Source organism: Oncorhynchus gorbuscha, linkage group LG04, assembly GCF_021184085.1.
Source record: "Oncorhynchus gorbuscha isolate QuinsamMale2020 ecotype Even-year linkage group LG04, OgorEven_v1.0, whole genome shotgun sequence".
NCBI lineage: Eukaryota > Metazoa > Chordata > Actinopteri > Salmoniformes > Salmonidae > Oncorhynchus > Oncorhynchus gorbuscha.
Window position 1 is genome coordinate 85629247 of NC_060176.1, and position 17509 is coordinate 85646755.

Genomic DNA, 17509 nt, shown 5'->3' on the forward strand with positions numbered 1-17509 from the left:
GAGAGAGAGAGAGAGAGAGAAGAAAGAGAGAGAGAGAGAAAGAAAGGAGAGAGAGAGAGAGAGAGGAGAAAGAAAGGAGAGAGAGAGAGAGAGAGAGAAAGAAAGAGAGAGAGAGAGAAGAAAGAAAGAGAGAGAAAAGAAAGAAAGAAGAGAAAGAAAGAAAGAAAGAAAGGAGAGAGAGAAAGAAAGAAAGGAGAGAGAGAGAGAAAAGAAAGGAGAGAGCGAAAAGAAAGGAGAGAGAGAGAGGAGAAAGAAAGGAGAAGAGAGAGAAAGGAGAGAGAGAGAGAGAGGAGAGAGAGAGAGCGAGAGAAAGAAAGAAAGAAAGAAAGAAAGAAAGGAGAGAGAGAAAGAAAGAAAGGAGAGAGAAAGAAAGAAAGGAGAGAGAGAGAGAAAGAAAGGAGAGAGAGAGAGAAAGAAAGGAGAGAGCGAGAAAGAAAGGAGAGAGAGAGAGAGAGAGAAAGAAAGGAGAGAGAGAGCGAAAGAAAGGAGAGAGGAGAGAGAGGAGAGAGAGAGCGAGAAGAGAGAGAGAGAGAGAAGAAAAGAAGAGCGAGCGAAAGAGAGCGAAAGAAAGAAAGAAAGAAAGAAAGAAAGAAAGAAAGGAGAGAGAGAACGAAAGAAAGGATAGAGAGAACGAAAGAAAGGATAGAGAGAACGAAAGAAAGGAGAGAGAACGAAAGAAAGGAGAGAGAGAACGAAAGAAAGGAGAGAGAGAGAACGAAAGAAAGGAGAAAGAGAGAGCGAAAGAAAGGAGAGCGAAAGAAAGGAGAGAGAAAGAAAGAAAGGAGAGAGAGAGAAAGAAAGAAAGGAGAGAGAAAGAAAGGAGAGAGAGAGAGAAAGAGAAAGGAGAGAGCGAGAGAAAGAGAGAAAGAGAGAAAGAAAGGAGAGAGAGAGAAAGAAAGGAGAGAGAGAGAAAGAAAGGAGAGAGAAAGAGAGAGCGAAAGAAAGGAGAAGGAGAGAGAGAAAGAAAGGAGAGAGAGAAGGAGAGAGAGCGAAAGAAAGGAGAGAGAACGAAAGAAAGGAGAGAGAGCGAAAGAAAGGAGAGAGAGAACGAAAGAAAGGAGAGAGAGAAGCGAAAGAAAGGAGAGAGAGAGAGAGAGAGAAAGGAGAGAGAGAGAGAAAGAAAGGAGAGAGCGAAAGGAGAGAGAGAGAGAAAGAAAGGAGAGAGAGAAAGAAAGGAGAGAGAAAAGAAAGGAGAGAGAAGAAAGGAGAGAGAAAGAAAGGAGAGAGAAAGAAAGGAGAGAGAAAGAAAGGAGAGAGAGAGAGAGAAAGAAAGGAGAGAGAAAGAAAGGAGAGAAAGAAAGGAGAGAGAGAGAGAGAAAGAAAGGAGAGAGAGAGAGAAAGAAAGGAGAGAGAGAAAGAAAGGAGAGAGAAAGAAAGGAGAGAGAAAGAAAGGAGAGAGAAAGAAAGGAGAGAGCGAAAGAAAGGAGAGAGAGCGAAAGAAAGGAGAGCGGAGAGAGAGCGAAAGAAAGGAGAGAGCGGAGAGAGAGAAAGAAAGGAGAGAGAGAAAGAAAGGAGAGAGCAGAGAGAGAAAGAAAGGAGAGAGAGAGAGAAAGAAAGGAGAGAGAGAAAGAAAGGAGAGAGAGAGAGAAAGGAGAGAGAGAGAGAGAAAGGAGAGAGCGGAGAGAGAGCGAAAGAAAGGAGAGAGAGAAAGAAAGAAAGGAGAGAGAGAAGAGAAAGAAAGGAGAGAGAGAGAGAGAAGAAAGGAGAGAGAGAAAGAAAGGAGAGAGAAAAGAAAGGAGAGAGAAGAAAGGAGAGAGAGAGAGAGAAAGGAAAGGAGAGAGAGAGAAAGAAAGGAGAGAGAGAGAGAAAGGAGAGAGAGAGAAGAAAGGAGAGAGAGAGAAAGAGAGAGAGAAAGGAGAGAGAGAGAAAGGAGAGAGAGAAAGAAAGAAAGGAGAGAGAGAAAGAAAGGAAGAGAGAGAGAGAGGAGAAAGAAAGGAGAGAGAGAGAAAAGAAAGAAAGAGAGAGAGAGAGAGGAGAGAGAAAGGAGAGAGAGAGAGGAGAGAGAAAGAGAGAGAGAGAGAGGAGAGAGAAAGAGAGAGAGGAGAGAGAAAGAGAGAGAGAGAGAGAGAAAGAAAGGAGAGAGAGAGAGAGGAGAAAGAAAGGAGAGAGAGAAAGAAAGAAAGGAGAGAGAGAAAGAAAGGAGAGAGAGAAAGAGAGAGAGAAAGAAAGGAGAGAGAGAGAGAAAGAAAGGAGAGAGAGAGAAAGAAAGGAGAGAGAGAGAAAGAAAGGAGAGAGAGAGAAAGAAAGGAGAGAGAGAGAAAGAAAGGAGAGAGAGAGAAAGGAGAGAGAGAGAGAAAGGAGAGAGAGAGAGAGAAAGAGAGGAGAAAGAAAGGAGAGAGAGAGAAAGAAAGGAGAGAGAGAAAGAAAGGAGAGAGAGAAAGAAAAGAGAGAGAGAGAGAAAGAGAGAAAGAAAGGAGAGAGAGAAAGAGGGGAGAGAAAGAGAGGGGAGAGAAAGAGAGGGAGAGAGAAAGAGAAAATGTTAACATATGTTTCCCGTGCGAATAAAGCCCTGAAATTGAAAGTAAATTGAATTGAGAGAGATGAGAAAGAGGACAGAGAGAAAGGAAGAGGTGGTAGTGTTTCCATGGAAACAGAGTGCAAGGCCTTAGATATTGCAGCCAGTGTGGTGGATTATGCAACAGGCCATTGCTATGACGATGTGGAAAGGGGAGGAGGGAGAAAGCTCAACCCTGCCAGCAGGTTTAGCATAGCATCCCCCATACACAGTTAAATCATCTGTGCGACTATAGCAGGGAATTGGATTGATTGGGTCTATTCAAAATGTTCCTACTGTCACATCTTAGTCGATATGACACCTATGTCGTTGAAAATTCCCAAATCAACACAACACTCCCCACCTCTAGTCATGATCTGTATGGCCATGACAGAGAATCACTATACCAGATTTAATTAATTTTAGAAGATACAGTTAGCATTAGGGTCATCAGAGAGAAGGGATTCATTTCCTGATTTTTTCTTATGCAGGAAAATAAAGGCATGTGATGTATCAGAGATTATGTAATGGAGTTATAGTCAACCTAAAATATTGTAATATAAGTATAAATACTGTTTATTCAAACCTGTATAAAGTCTCCAAAATATTTGTAAACAGAATTTTTTCTTAGAAAGCTGCGAGTGTCATTATATGATACAATATCAGTACCTGTTGCATTTCCAACTTGTCCCATCATCAACTGATGTCAGCCAGTATATGGCTGTGGATGGACAGCATTGTTTGAATATTGGCAGTTACATTTTTTAAATTATGGACTTATTTCTCTAAAAATGTCTGGCTAGCTAGCTAACACATTCAGTGCACATAAATTCTTCACATTCATTGTTTTACAACAATATTTTACCACAGCATTGGAAAACCATGGTTGACCAACTCCCTGACCTTTGGCCCAAAGGTTCATGGCCATTCTAGTATTCTACTTCTATAGAATCTAAGACGTGATCATTTTTTGTAGTGTTTCTGACTAGGCGAACATCTTTTCAGCTGAATCTCAGAGACACCTGAAACCCCACCTCTTTAAGGAATACCTAGGATAGGATAAAGTAATCCTTCTCACCCCCCCCCTTAAAAGATTTAGATGCACTATTGTAAAGTGGCTGCTCCACTGGATGTCATAAGGTGAACGCACCAATTTGTAAGTCGCTCTGGATAAGAGCGTCTGCTAAATGACTTAAATGTAAATGTAAATGTTCAAAAACCAGGGCAAACAACTTGTCAGCTAGCAAGCCAACACCAGTAGATGAGAAGCACGCCAACACCAGTAGATGAGAAGCAAGCCAACACCAGTAGATGAGAAGCAAGCCAACACCAGTAGATGAGAAGCACGCCAACACCAGTAGATGAGAAGCACGCCAACACCAGTAGATGAGAAGCACGCCAACACCAGTAGATGAGAAGCAAGCCAACACCAGTAGATGAGAAGCAAGCCAACACCAGTAGATGAGAAGCAAGCCAACACCAGTAGATGAGAAGCACGCCAACACCAGTAGATGAGAAGCAAGCCAACACCAGTAGATGAGAAGCAAGCCAACACCAGTAGATGAGAAGCAAGCCAACACCAGTAGATGAGAAGCAAGCCAACACCAGTAGATGAGAAGCACGCCACAAGCAAAGGAAGTTAGCGAGCAAGGTATATTTTGCTATGAAAGGTTTTTCATGTCATCTGTGGAAACTAAATCAGAGCACAAACAAATAAGCAAGCGAATGTCCTCGGCTGCCATTAGGGAAGCTCAGCTGTGTGCTCGTCGTCCTCACCAGGGTCTTGACCTGACTGCAGTTCGGCGTCGTAACCTACATCAGTGGGCAAATGCTTCAGCACGATGGCCACTGGCATGCTGGAGAAGTGTGCTCTTCATGGATGATTCCGGGTTTCAACTGTACCGGGCAGATGGCAGACAGCGTGTATGGTATTATGTGGGAGAGCAGTTTGCTGAGCTACTCAACATGGGGAACAGAGTGCCCCATGGTGGTGGTGGGGTTATAGTACGGGCAGGCATAAACTAGGGACAATGAACACCAATTGCATTTTATCGATGGCAGATTTGAATGCAGAGAGATTATCCTGGGAGGCCCATTTGCTGAGTGCCATTCATCCACCGCCATCACCTCATGTTTCAGCATGATTGCTGAGCCCTCATTTAGCAAGGATCTGGACACATTCCTGGAAGCTTAAAATGTCCTGAGTTCTTCCATGGCCTGCACATTCACCAGACATGGTAACCCATTGAGCATGTTTGGGATGCTCTGGGGATCAACGTGCCCCAGCCTGTTCCAGTTCCCACCAATATCCAGAAACCTCCACAGCCATTTAAGGAGGAATGGGACAACATTCCAACAAGCCACAGTCAACAGCCTGATCAACTCTATGTTTCAGGAGATGTGTCACGCCCCATGAGACAAATCTGGTCACACCTAGAAGCTTATACAGACTGGTTTTCTGATCCATTCACCAGATGTAACAGACATGTTTTGCTCTGATCCACACCAGATACAGACTGTTTTCTGATCCACACCAGAAACCTACAGACTTTAAGGTTTTCTGATCAACATTCCAACAAGATACAGACTGGTTCTGATCCACACTCAGATACAGACTGGTTTTCTGATCCAGTGGTCACCAGATACAGACTGGTTTTCTGATCCACACCAGATACAGACTGGTTTTCTGATCCACACCAGATACAGACTGGTTTTCTGATCCACACCAGATACAGACTGGTTTTCTGATCCACACCAGATACAGACTGGTTTTCTGATCCACACCAGATACAGACTGGTTTTCTGATCCACACCAGATACAGACTGGTTTTCTGATCCACACCAGATACAGACTGGTTTTCTGATCCACACCAGATACAGACTGGTTCTGATCCACCCCCCTACCTTTTTTTACGGTATCTGTGATCAGATGCACATCTGTATTCCCAGTCATGTGAAATCCATAGATTAGGACCTATATGAACTAACACAGTAAAATATTTGAAATTGTTGCATGTTGCTTTTATATTTTTGTTTGACTAAGAAATACTTGTACACTGGCTACGGAATCTCTAAAATGGACAAAACAGTACTATTGCCCATTTTTCAAGTGGAGGCCTTAAGGGAATATACGAGCACACTTGTTCAGCAGGCGCCAGCCGAACTGAAGCATGGCGACGCCTTAACTCAGTTGCCGGAGAGGAAGGAAACCGCTCAGGGATTTCACCATGAGGCCAATGGTGACTTTAAAACAGTTACAGAGTTTAATGGCTGTGATGGGAGGAAACTGAGGATGGATCAACAACTTTGTTGTTACTCCACAATACCAACCTAAATGATAGAGTGAAAATGAAGCCTGTACAGAATAAAAAACATTGCAAAACAAGCATCCTGTTGGCAACAAGGTACTAACGTAATACTGCAAAAATGTGGCAAAGCACTTCACTTTATGTCCTGAATACATAGGTTTATGTTTGGGTCAAATCCAATACAACACATTACTGAGTACCATTATTTCAAGCATCATGGTGGCTGCAACATGGACGCAGCGGTCTAAGGCATCTCAGTGCAAAAGGCGTCACTAAATACACCCTGGTTCAAATCCAGGATGTATCACATCCGGCTGTGATTGGGTGTCCCATAGAGCGGCGCACAATTGGCCCAGCGTCATCTGGGTTTGGCTGGTGTAGTCAGTCATTGTAAATAAGAATTTGTTCTTAACTAGTTATATATATATATAACTATAATTTAAAATATTTTTAAACATTTAAATCCACTAGATGTTGGAACATTGCTGCAAGGACCTTCTACCATTCAGAGAGGATAGACCATTTTTAAGTGCTTCAGCACTCTGTGGTCCCGTTCTGTGAGCTTGTGTGGCCTACAACTTCGTCTTATGCTCCTAAACGTTTCCACTTCACAATAACAGCTCTTACAGTTGCCCAGGGCAGAAATTTGACAAACTGACTTGTTGGAAAGGTGGCATCCTATGACGGTGCCACGTTGAAAGTGACTGATCTCTTCTTTTAAGGCCGTTCTACTACCAATGTTTGTCTAAGGAGATCGCATGATTTTATACACCGGTCAGCAAAATAGAAATAGAACCCAATAATTTGAAAGGGTGTCCACATACTTTTGGCCATGTGAAGTACATTACTTTGTGACAAGACAACTGCTTTAGTAGAAATGGTTTCCTTGGACACATTTGAGTGATTGCGTGTTTCATTTAATTCTGTGGTTACCACAATCAGCTCTCTCTGGCTGAGACTGAGTGAAAACCTTGACACACACACACACACACACACAATCCTGTGGTTCACTTGTCAATACCCTCATTAACCCTACTACATCGAAGCACACAGAACAGACCACACCAGAGAGTCAGTGGTTTACTTAAGAACTAAGGCCTGGACACTGCCCTTAGCTGTGGTATATTGACCATATATCACAAACCCCCGAGGTGCCTCAACCAACAAAATTAGTGCAGTTAAAATAAATATGTTGTCAAACCCGTGGTATACGGTCTGATATACCATGAATGTCAATCATGAATGTCAGCCAATCAGCATTCAGGATTGAAATCACCCTGTTTATAAAATAAAATAAATAGCAGTTACAGCTGGATTAAAGCCCCACATTAAACCCTTCTCTACTGGCAGTTACAGCTGGATTAAAGCCCCACATTAAACCCTTCTCTACTGGCAGTTACAGCTGGATTAAAGCCCCACATTAAACCCTTCTCTACTGGCAGTTACAGCTGGATTAAAGCCCCACATTAAACCCTTCTCTACTGGCAGTTACAGCTGGATTAAAGCCCCACATTAAACCCTTCTCTACTGGCAGTTACAGCTGGATTAAAGCCCCACATTAAACCCTTCTCTACTGGCAGTTACAGCTGGATTAAAGCCCCACATTAAACCCTTCTCTACTGGCAGTTACAGCTGGATTAAAGCCCCACATTAAACCCTTCTCACTGGCAGTTACAGCTGGATTAAAGCCCCACATTAAACCCTTCTCTGGCAGTTACAGCTGGATTAAAGCCCCACATTAAACCCTTCTCTACTGGCAGTTACAGCTGGATTAAAGCCCCACATTAAACCCTTCTCTACTGGCAGTTACAGCTGGATTAAAGCCCCACATTAAACCCTTCTCTACTGGCAGTTACAGCTGGATTAAAGCCCCACATTAAACCCTTCTCTACTGGCAGTTACAGCTGGATTAAAGCCCCACATTAAACCCTTCTCGACTGGCAGTTACAGCTGGATTAAAGCCCCACATTAAACCCTTCTCTACTGGCAGTTACAGCTGGATTAAAGCCCCACATTAAACCCTTCTCTACTGGCAGTTACAGCTGGATTAAAGCCCCACATTAAACCCTTCTCTACTGGCAGTTACAGCTGGATTAAAGCCCCACATTAAACCCATCTCGACTGGCAGTTACAGCTGGATTAAAGCCCCACATTAAACCCTTCTCGACTGGCAGTTACAGCTGGATTAAAGCCCCACATTAAACCCTTCTCTTGGCAGTTACAGCTGATTAAAGCCCCACATTAAACCCTTCTCTACTGGCAGTTACAGCTGGTTAAAGCCCCACATTAAACCCTTCTCGACTGGCAGGTGTTATGGCGTTAAAGCCCCACATTAAACCCACTGGCATGGCCCCACAAAACCCTTCTCTGACTGGCAGTTACAGCTGGATTAAAGGTGCCACATTAAACCCATCTTGACTGGCAGTTACAGCTGGATTAAAGCCCCACATTAAACCCTCCTCGACTGGCAGTTACAGCTGGATTAAAGCCCCACATTAAACCCTTCTCTTAAAATGACAACAGTGTTGGGTTTGTCGATGTCAGTGGTAGAGTGGTTGGTTGCCGTAGAGACGAGGTGTTATGGCGTTGGGCTCATGGTAACGGCAGTCTGACAGGGACAGCAGGAATATAGGTGCCATGATGGGAAACATTTTGACACTCATCACTACAGTCGTCAGGGGTTAGAGGTCAGGGAGTGAGGGGTCAAACACACACCTCTACCAACGGGCCCTACAGGTCAAAACACAGCCCTGTTCCGCCTCTAACATCGAGAGCCCGGTTCCGCCTCTAACATCGAGAGCCCGGTTCCGCCTCTAACATCGAGAGCCCGGTTCCGCCTCTAACATCGAGAGCCCGCCCGGTTCCGCCTCTAACACAGCCAGAGTTTAGTCACAGTGCTCCCTCCATGTAAATATAAACAGAGCCAGCCAGAGTTTAGTTGGTTGAACAATGACCATTACGCGAGATGCAGTATTCAAAAGCCCATTGCTGTCTGGGGGCCCACTGCTGTCTGGGGGGGCCCACTGCTGTCTGGGGGGGCCCACTGCTGTCTGGGGGGGCCCACTGATGTCTGGGGGGGCCCACTGATGTCTGGGGGCCCACTGCTGTCTGGGGGGCCCACTGCTGTCTGGGGGGCCCACTGCTGTCTGGGGGGCCCACTGCTGTCTGTGGGGCCCATTGCTGTCTGTGGGGGCCCATTGCTGTCTGTGGGGCCCATTGCTGTCTGTGGGGGCCCATTGCTGTCTGTGGGGGCCCATTGCTGTCTGTGGGGGCCCATTGCTGTCTGTGGGGGCCCATTGCTGTCTGTGGGGGCCCATTGCTGTCTGTGGGGGCCCATTGCTGTCTGTGGGGGCCCATTGCTGTCTGTGGGGGCCCATTGCTGTCTGGGGGGGCCCATTGCTGTCTGGGGGCCCATTGCTGTCTGGGGGCCCATTGCTGTCTGTGGGGGCCCATTGCTGTCTGGGGGCACACTGCTGTCTGTGGGGGCACACTGCTGTCTGTGGGGGCCCACTGCTGTCTACAGAGGTATCTGCACCATGAGGTCATTATTACTGACAAAAACAAAAACACAGTCTACTTATTCCACCTGTAGCCTAATAAACAGTCCTAACTTATTCCACCTGTAGCCCAATAAACAGTCCTAACTTATTCCACCTGTAGCCCAATAAACAGTCCTAACTTATTCCACCTGTAGCCCAATAAACAGTCCTAACTTATTCCACCTGTAGCCCAATAAACAGTCCTGTAGCCCAATAAACAGTCCTAACTTATTCCACCTGTAGCCCAATAAACAGTCCTAACTTATTCCACCTGTAGCCCAATAAACAGTCCTAACTTATTCCACCTGTAGCCTAATAAACTGCATGGTTTGACCAGTCACAGTAGTGTGAGGACTAAACATGTCCCTGCGCGACCCCAAGCCTACTTACTTCCACCGACGTTTCTAGTTCACCAAAATAAATCTGTTTCCATCAGGCCTGTCATGACATTTTCTATCCGACATGTACTTTACTCACCTAAAAAAGTTGGATGGAAACCTGGTTTATTAGACAGAGACCCAGACAGCTAGACAGTAGGGGTAACAGAGACCCAGACAGTAGGGGTAACAGAGACCCAGACAGTAGGGGTAACAGAGACCCAGACAGTAGGGGTAACAGAGACCCAGACAGTAGGGGTAACAGAGACCCAGACAGTAGGGGTAACAGAGACCCAGACAGCTAGACAGTAGGGGTAACAGAGACCCAGACAGCTAGACAGTAGGGGTAACAGAGACCCAGACAGCTAGACAGTAGGGGTAACAGAGACCCAGACAGCTAGACAGTAGGGGTAACAGAGACCCAGAGAGTAGGGGTAACAGAGACCCAGACGGCAATAATTTAGCAACAGTCGACCACCTCACAATCTTTCAAAGAAAGCTCTGAAATCTATTTTCCACATTTCCTTAACAGAACAGTATTTTTCATTTTTATTGGCTAAAAAATGAAATGACTAGGATAATTCCATGAAAAATAATGTAAAAAAATGTTTTAATATTTCACTGTTTAAATATGATTTAAAGCTCCAGATTGCAGGAAATGGCAGTTAGCTCTGATTCCAAATGGGATACTATCCCTCACCGGTCTGAGCAACACCAAGTCACATGATAAAGTGGACTCACTCTCTGTGCAGTAATAGTGTTGATGATTGTTGAGTGACTACCTCATCTGTGTACCCCACACAGACTTAAGCATAGTTTTACTCCTGTACATATTTAGGCGTGTCATAACAAAGGTATTTCATACTTATTGACCCAAGACATTTCAGCTTTTCATTTGTAATTAATTTCTAAAAATTAAAAAATTAAATTCAACTTTGATATTATGGGGTATTGTGCGCAGGCCAGCCTAAACCAGTGTGAATCCTTCCTGTCTGTACAGACCAGCCTAAACCAGTGTGAATCCTTCCTGTCTGTACAGACCAGCCTAAACCAGTGTGAATCCTTCCTGTCCGTACAGACCAGCCTAAACCAGTGTCTCCTGACCCCTCCTGTCTCAGCCTCCAGTATTTATGCTGCAGTAGTTTGTGTCGGGGGGCTAGGGTCAGTTTGTTATATCTGGAGTACTTCTCCTGTCTTATTCGGTGTCCTGGTGAATCTAAGTGTGCGTTCTCTAATTCCCTCCTTCTCTCTTTCCTTCTCTCTCTCGGAGGACCATGCCCCAGGACTACCTGACATGATGACTCCTTGCTGTCCCCAGTCCACCTGGCCATGCTGCTGCTCCAGTTTCAACTGTTCTGCCTTACTATTATTCAACCATGCTGGTCATTTATGAACATTTGAACATCTTGGCCACGTTCTGTTATAATCTCCACCCGGCACAGCCAGAAGAGGACTGGCCACCCCACATAGCCTGGTTCCTCTCTAGGTTTCTTCCTAGGTTTTGGCCTTTCTAGAGAGTTTTTCCTAGCCACCGTGCTTTTACACCTGCATTGTTTGCTGTTTGGGGTTTTAGGCTGGGTTTCTGTACAGCACTTTGAGATATCAGCTGATGTACGAAGGGCTATATAAATAAATTTGATTTGATTTGAATCCTTCCTGTCTGTACAGACCAGCCTAAACCAGTGTGAATCCTTCCTGTCTGTACAGACCAGCCTAAACCAGTGTGAATCCTTCCTGAAGACTCTGTACAGACCAGCCTAAACCAGTGTGAATCCTTCCTGAAGACTCTGTACAGACCGGCCTAAAACAGCAGTCTACTTGTCTGTCCTTCAAAATTATGAGTAGTACAGAAAAAGACTGTGCTTCTGTGTTCACACAGGGAAAGGTGAGTGGGTGATTAGGGTTAGTGAGGGTTGGTGTGTGTTTGCTCAGTGCAGGAGGGAGGCTGGGAGGGGCAAGCTGGAAATGCAGAGAGCGTGCCAAGTGCAGTCATGTTGCTCCCTGCCTGCCTGGCTGGCTCCACTGAGACGTAGCTTGCATCCCGAATTACACACTTTTCCCTACGTAGTGCACTCCTTTTGACCAGGAACCATAGGGCACAGCCATAGCCTAAACCCTGGCTGTCTCACTTGTTCCTGCAGGAGGATGGAATTCAAGGAAGCATGCAACTAAAACCTACAGCCGGGGGATGTTTCATGACAGGGCCCACGCACCCCTCCGTTTCTACCCTTCTCTCACCTCCCTCTGTTTCTACCCTTCACTCTCTATCCTTCTGCCCCTCCCTCTCCCTCTACCCTTCTCTCCCTCTACCCTTCTCTCCCTCTACCCTTCTCTTTCTTCATTACAAACCCTCTTTCTCCCTCCCTTACGTTTATAACCCTTCTCTCAATTCAATCTCTACCCTTCCCTCCCTTGTAACAGAAACTAGAAGAACAGATGGGCCTCCTCACGGTACCTGAGACTAGACCAGATGGGCCTCCTCACAATACTTGAGACTAGACCAGATGGGCCTCCTCACAATACCTGAGACTAGAACAGATGGGCCTCCTCACAGTACCTGAGACTAGAAGAACAGATGGGCCTCCTCACGGTACCTGAGACTAGAAGAACAGATGGGCCTCCTCATGGTACCTGAGACTAGACCAGATGGGCCTCCTCACGGTACCTGAGACTAGAACAGATGGGCCTCCTCACGGTACCTGAGACTAGAACAGATGGGCCTCCTCACGGTACCTGAGACTAGAAGAACAGAAGGGCCTCCTCACGGTACCTGAGACTAGAATAACAGATGGGCCTCATCACGGTACCTGAGACTAGAAAAACAGATGGACCTCCTCACGGTACCTGAGACTAGACCAGATGGGCCTCCTCACGGTACCTGAGACTCCATATGCTGACACCTCCACCATTTCTCAATGAGCTAAAACACACACACTTTGTGGTTGTGTTTGTGTGTATGAGTGAGAGAGACAGACTGCAAGTGACTACACACTAACAATCTTGGTGGGACTTGACTAGATGGGACTCCTCACGGTACCTGAGACTCCATATGCTGACACCTTCACCATTTACAGTAGATGACACATGTAGACTGCTATTGTGAGATATGTGTTTACAGCAGATGACACATGTAGACTGCTATTGAGAGAGAGACTCTATTGACAGTAGACTACACATGTAGACAATCTTTGAGAGAGGGACTATTTACAGCAGATGACATGTAGACTGCTATTGAGAGAGAGATTCTATTTACAGCAGATGACACATGAGACTGAGCGAGATGAGATATTCTATTTACAGCAGATGACACATGTAGACTGCTATTGAGAGAGAGATTCTATTTACAGTAGATGACACATGTAGACTGCTATTGAGTGAGAGAGATTCTATTTACAGTAGATGACACATGTAGACTGCTATTGAGTGAGAGAGATTCTATTTACAGCAGATGACACATGTAGACTGCTATTGAGTGAGAGAGATTCTATTTACAGCAGATGACACATGTAGACTGCTATTGAGAGAGATATTCTATTTACAGCAGATGACACATGTAGACTGCTATTGAGAGAGAGATTCTATTTACAGTAGATGACACATGTAGACTGCTATTGAGTGAGATATTCTATTTACAGCAGATGACACATCTGCTATTTTCTATTTACAGCAGATGACACATGTAGACTGCTATTGAGAGAGAGAGATTCTATTTACAGCAGATGACACATGTAGACTGCTATTGAGAGAGAGATTCTATTTACAGCAGATGACACATGTAGACTGCTATTGAGTGAGAGATTCTATTTACAGCAGATGACACATGTAGACTGCTATTGAGTGGAGGTCGACCGATTATGATTTTTCAATGCCGATACCGATTATTGGAGGACCAAGAAAACCGATACCGATTAATCGGACGATTTTTATTTATTTAGCCTCAAATAAATAATGAAACACGTTCAATTTGGTTTAAATTATGCAAAAACAAAGTGTTGGAAATAGTAAATAATATGTGCCAATATGCAATATGTGCCATGTAAAAAGCTAACTTTTAAAGTTCCTTGCTCAGAACATGAGAACATATGAAAGTTGGTGGTTCCTTTTAACATGAGACTTCAATATTCCCAGGTAAGAGGTTTTAGGTTGTAGTTATTATAGGACTATTTCCCTCTATACCATTTGTATTTCATTAACCTTTGACTATTGGATGTTCTTATAGGCACTTTAGTATTGCCAGTGTAACAGTATAGCTTCCATTCCCCTCCTCGCACCTACCTGGGCTCGAACCAGGAACACATCGACAACAGCCACACTCGAAGGAGCGTTACCCATCGCTCCACAAAAGCCGCGGCCCTTGCAGCGCAAGGGGAATAACTACTACAAATCTAAAAGCGAATGTCGTTTGAAACAGTATTAGCGCACACCCAGCTAACTAGCTAGCCTTTTCACATTGGTTACACCAGCCATTAGGCTGATAGGCTTGAAGTCATAAACAGCGCTGTGCTTGCGAAGAGCTGCTTGCGAAATGCACGAAAATGCTGTTTGAATGAATGATTACGGGCCTGCTGCTGCTCAGTCAGACTGCTCTATCAAATCAGACTGAATTATAACATAATAACACACAGAAATACGAGCCTTTGGTCATTAATATGATTGAATCCGGAAACGATCATTTCGAAAACAAAACGTTTATTATTTCAGTGAAATACGGAACCGTTGGGTATTTTATCTAACGGGTGGCATCCCTAAGTCTAAATATTCTTGTTACATTGCACAACCTTCAATGTATGTCATAATTACGTAAAATTCTGGCAAATTAATTCGCAATGAGCCAGGCAGCCCAAACTGTTGCATATACCTTGACTCTGCGTGCAATGAACGCAAGAGAAATTACACAATTTCACCTGGTTAATAATGCCTGCTAACCTGGATTAGTAGTTATAACTAGTGATTATTATTGATTGTTTTTTATAAGATAAGTTTAATGCTAGCTAACAATTTACCTTGGCTTCTACTGCATTCGCGTAACAGCCAGGCTCCTCGTGGAGCGCAATGGTTAGAGCATTGGACTAGTTAACTGTACGGTCGCAAGATTGGATCCCAAGAGCTGACAAGGTGAAAATCTCTCGTTCTGCCCCTGAACAAAGCAATTAACCCACAGTTCCTGGGCCATCATTGAAAATAAGAATGTGTTCTTAACTGGCTTGCTTAGTTAAATAAAGATATATAAAAAAAATATATATAATAATAATAATAATAAAAAATAAAGTAAATCGGAAATCGGCGCCCAAAAATACCGATGTCCGATTGTTATGAAAACTTGAAATCGGCTCTAATTAAATTGGTTATTCCGATTAATCGGTCGACCTCTACTCGAGTGAGATTCTATTTACAGTAGATGACACAATGTAGACTGCTATTGAGAGAGATTATATTGACAGTAGATGACACATGTAGACTGCTATTGAGAGAGAGATTCTATTTACAGTAGATGACACATGTAGACTGCTATTGAGAGAGAGATTCTATTTACAGCAGATGACACATGTAGACTGCTATTGAGAGAGAGATTCTATTTACAGCAGATGACACATGTAGACTGCTATTGAGAGAGATATTCTATTTACATTCTAGATGTGATGTTACAAACCAGGTACTATATTACAGTGTCACTACTGTTTATGAAAGGTTAATGAATAACAACTTTCATAACACTACTGAGGTTTACAACTAGTCTAGTGGAGGAGAGAGAACTAGTAGCTGGTGGTGGTAATACCCCATTAACATGGGGTTTAACGGCGGTTGGCATCCGATCGAAGGTGGTACAGAGCTCAATGCGTCACACCCTCCATTAGGGCTCCACACTTTCAGATCAAGCATTACACTGGCTCATACACTGCCCCTATACAAACGCCTTCTCGCATCAGCACCCTGATCACCATCTACAATCGATGTCAAGACAACGTGAACGACTGTGAATTCTGCAGTTGTATGTGTTTTACCGAAACCAGCTTACCAGTAACTCTGAAATAATGTTTAGAGTTTTCTTGAGAACTAGTTGAAGGCCTGCTGACAGATTAGGACATTTGATTTGAGGTTTTAAAAGAAGCATGCAGGCATTGAGTATTTATTTTCTTAAGAGGCAGACAGCTAGTATCAGCTTGAGCTGTGGTTAATTTTGATAAATCACTCAGTGATGGACATCGCCGACATGTTGGTTTAATGAAAAGTTAATCAAATTAAAGATACATTAATTGTCGAGTCAAAATGATAGGCTATATTTATTTTTAAAAACGTGGTGACATTAAAATCAAAAATGTGTCATATGCGCCGAAATAATGCTGAAACACTTAATTAATGGAATACGAAATGTGTTGGCGTTAGAGTTGGCAAAGCCTAGCTGACCCAAGATCAACAAGTAACAAGAGCCTTCACTCACTGGACTAGAAGTAGCAAGAGCCTTCACTCACTGGACTAGAAGTAACAAGAGCCTTCACTCACTGGAATAGAAGTAGCAAGAGCCTTCACTCACTGGACTAGAAGTAGCAAGAGCCTTCACTCACTGGACTAGAAGTAACAAGAGCCTTCACTCACTGGACTAGAAGTAACAAGAGCCTTCACACACTGGACTAGAAGTAACAAGAGCCTTCACACACTGGACTAGAAGTAGCAAGAGCCTTCACTCACTGGACTAGAAGTAGCAAGAGCCTTCACTCACTGGACTAGAAGTAGCAAGAGCCTTCACTCACTGGACTAGAAGTAACAAGAGCCTTCACTCACTGGACTAGAAGTAACAAGAGCCTTCACTCACTGGACTAGAAGTAACAAGAGCCTTCACTCACTGGACTAGAAGTAACAAGAGCCTTCACTCAATGGACAAGAAGTAACAAGAGCCTTCACTCACTGGACTAGAAGTAACAAGAGCCTTCACTCACTGGACTAGAAGTAACAAGAGCCTTCACTCACTGGACTAGAAGTAACAAGAGCCTTCACACACTGGACTAGAAGTAACAAGAGCCTTCACTCACTGGACTAGAAGTAACAAGAGCCTTCACACACTGGACTAGAAGTAACAAGAGCCTTCACTCACTGGACTAGAAGTAACAAGAGCCTTCACACACTGGACTAAAAGTAACAAGAGCCTTCACTCACTGGACTAGAAGTAGCAAGAGCCTTCACACACTGGACTAGAAGTAACAAGAGCCTTCACTCACTGGACTAGAAGTAACAAGAGCCTTCACTCACTGGACTAGAAGTAACAAGAGCCTTCACTCACTGGACTAGAAGTAACAAGAGCCTTCACTGGACTAGAAGTAACAAGAGCCTTCACTCACTGGACTAGAAGTAACAAGAGCCTTCACTCACTGGACTAGAAGTAACAAGAGCCTTCACTCACTGGACTAGAAGTAGCAAGAGCCTTCACTCACTGGACTAGAAGTAGCAAGAGCCTTCACTCACTGGACTAGAAGTAGCAAGAGCCTTCACTCACTGGACTAGAAGTAGCAAGAGCCTTCACTCACTGGACTAGAAGTAGCAAGAGCCTTCACACACTGGACTAGAAGTAACAAGAGCCTTCACTCACTGGACTAGAAGTAGCAAGAGCCTTCACTCACTGGACTAGAAGTAACAAGAGCCTTCACTCACTGGACTAGAAGTAACAAGAGCCTTCACTCACTGGACTAGAAGTAACAAGAGCCTTCACTCACTGGACTAGAAGTAGCAAGAGCCTTCACTCACTGGACTAGAAGTAGCAAGAGCCTTCACACACTGGACTAGAAGTAGCAAGAGCCT

At 44.2% G+C, this 17509-nt stretch overlaps 1 protein-coding gene across 1 annotated transcript in view; it reads right to left on the minus strand.

Moving 5' to 3' along the window:
- Positions 1–17509, minus strand: part of LOC124034739 (mitogen-activated protein kinase 1) — a 102472-nt gene that overhangs the window by 84242 nt on the left and 721 nt on the right. The gene's annotated exons all lie outside the window — the stretch shown is intronic.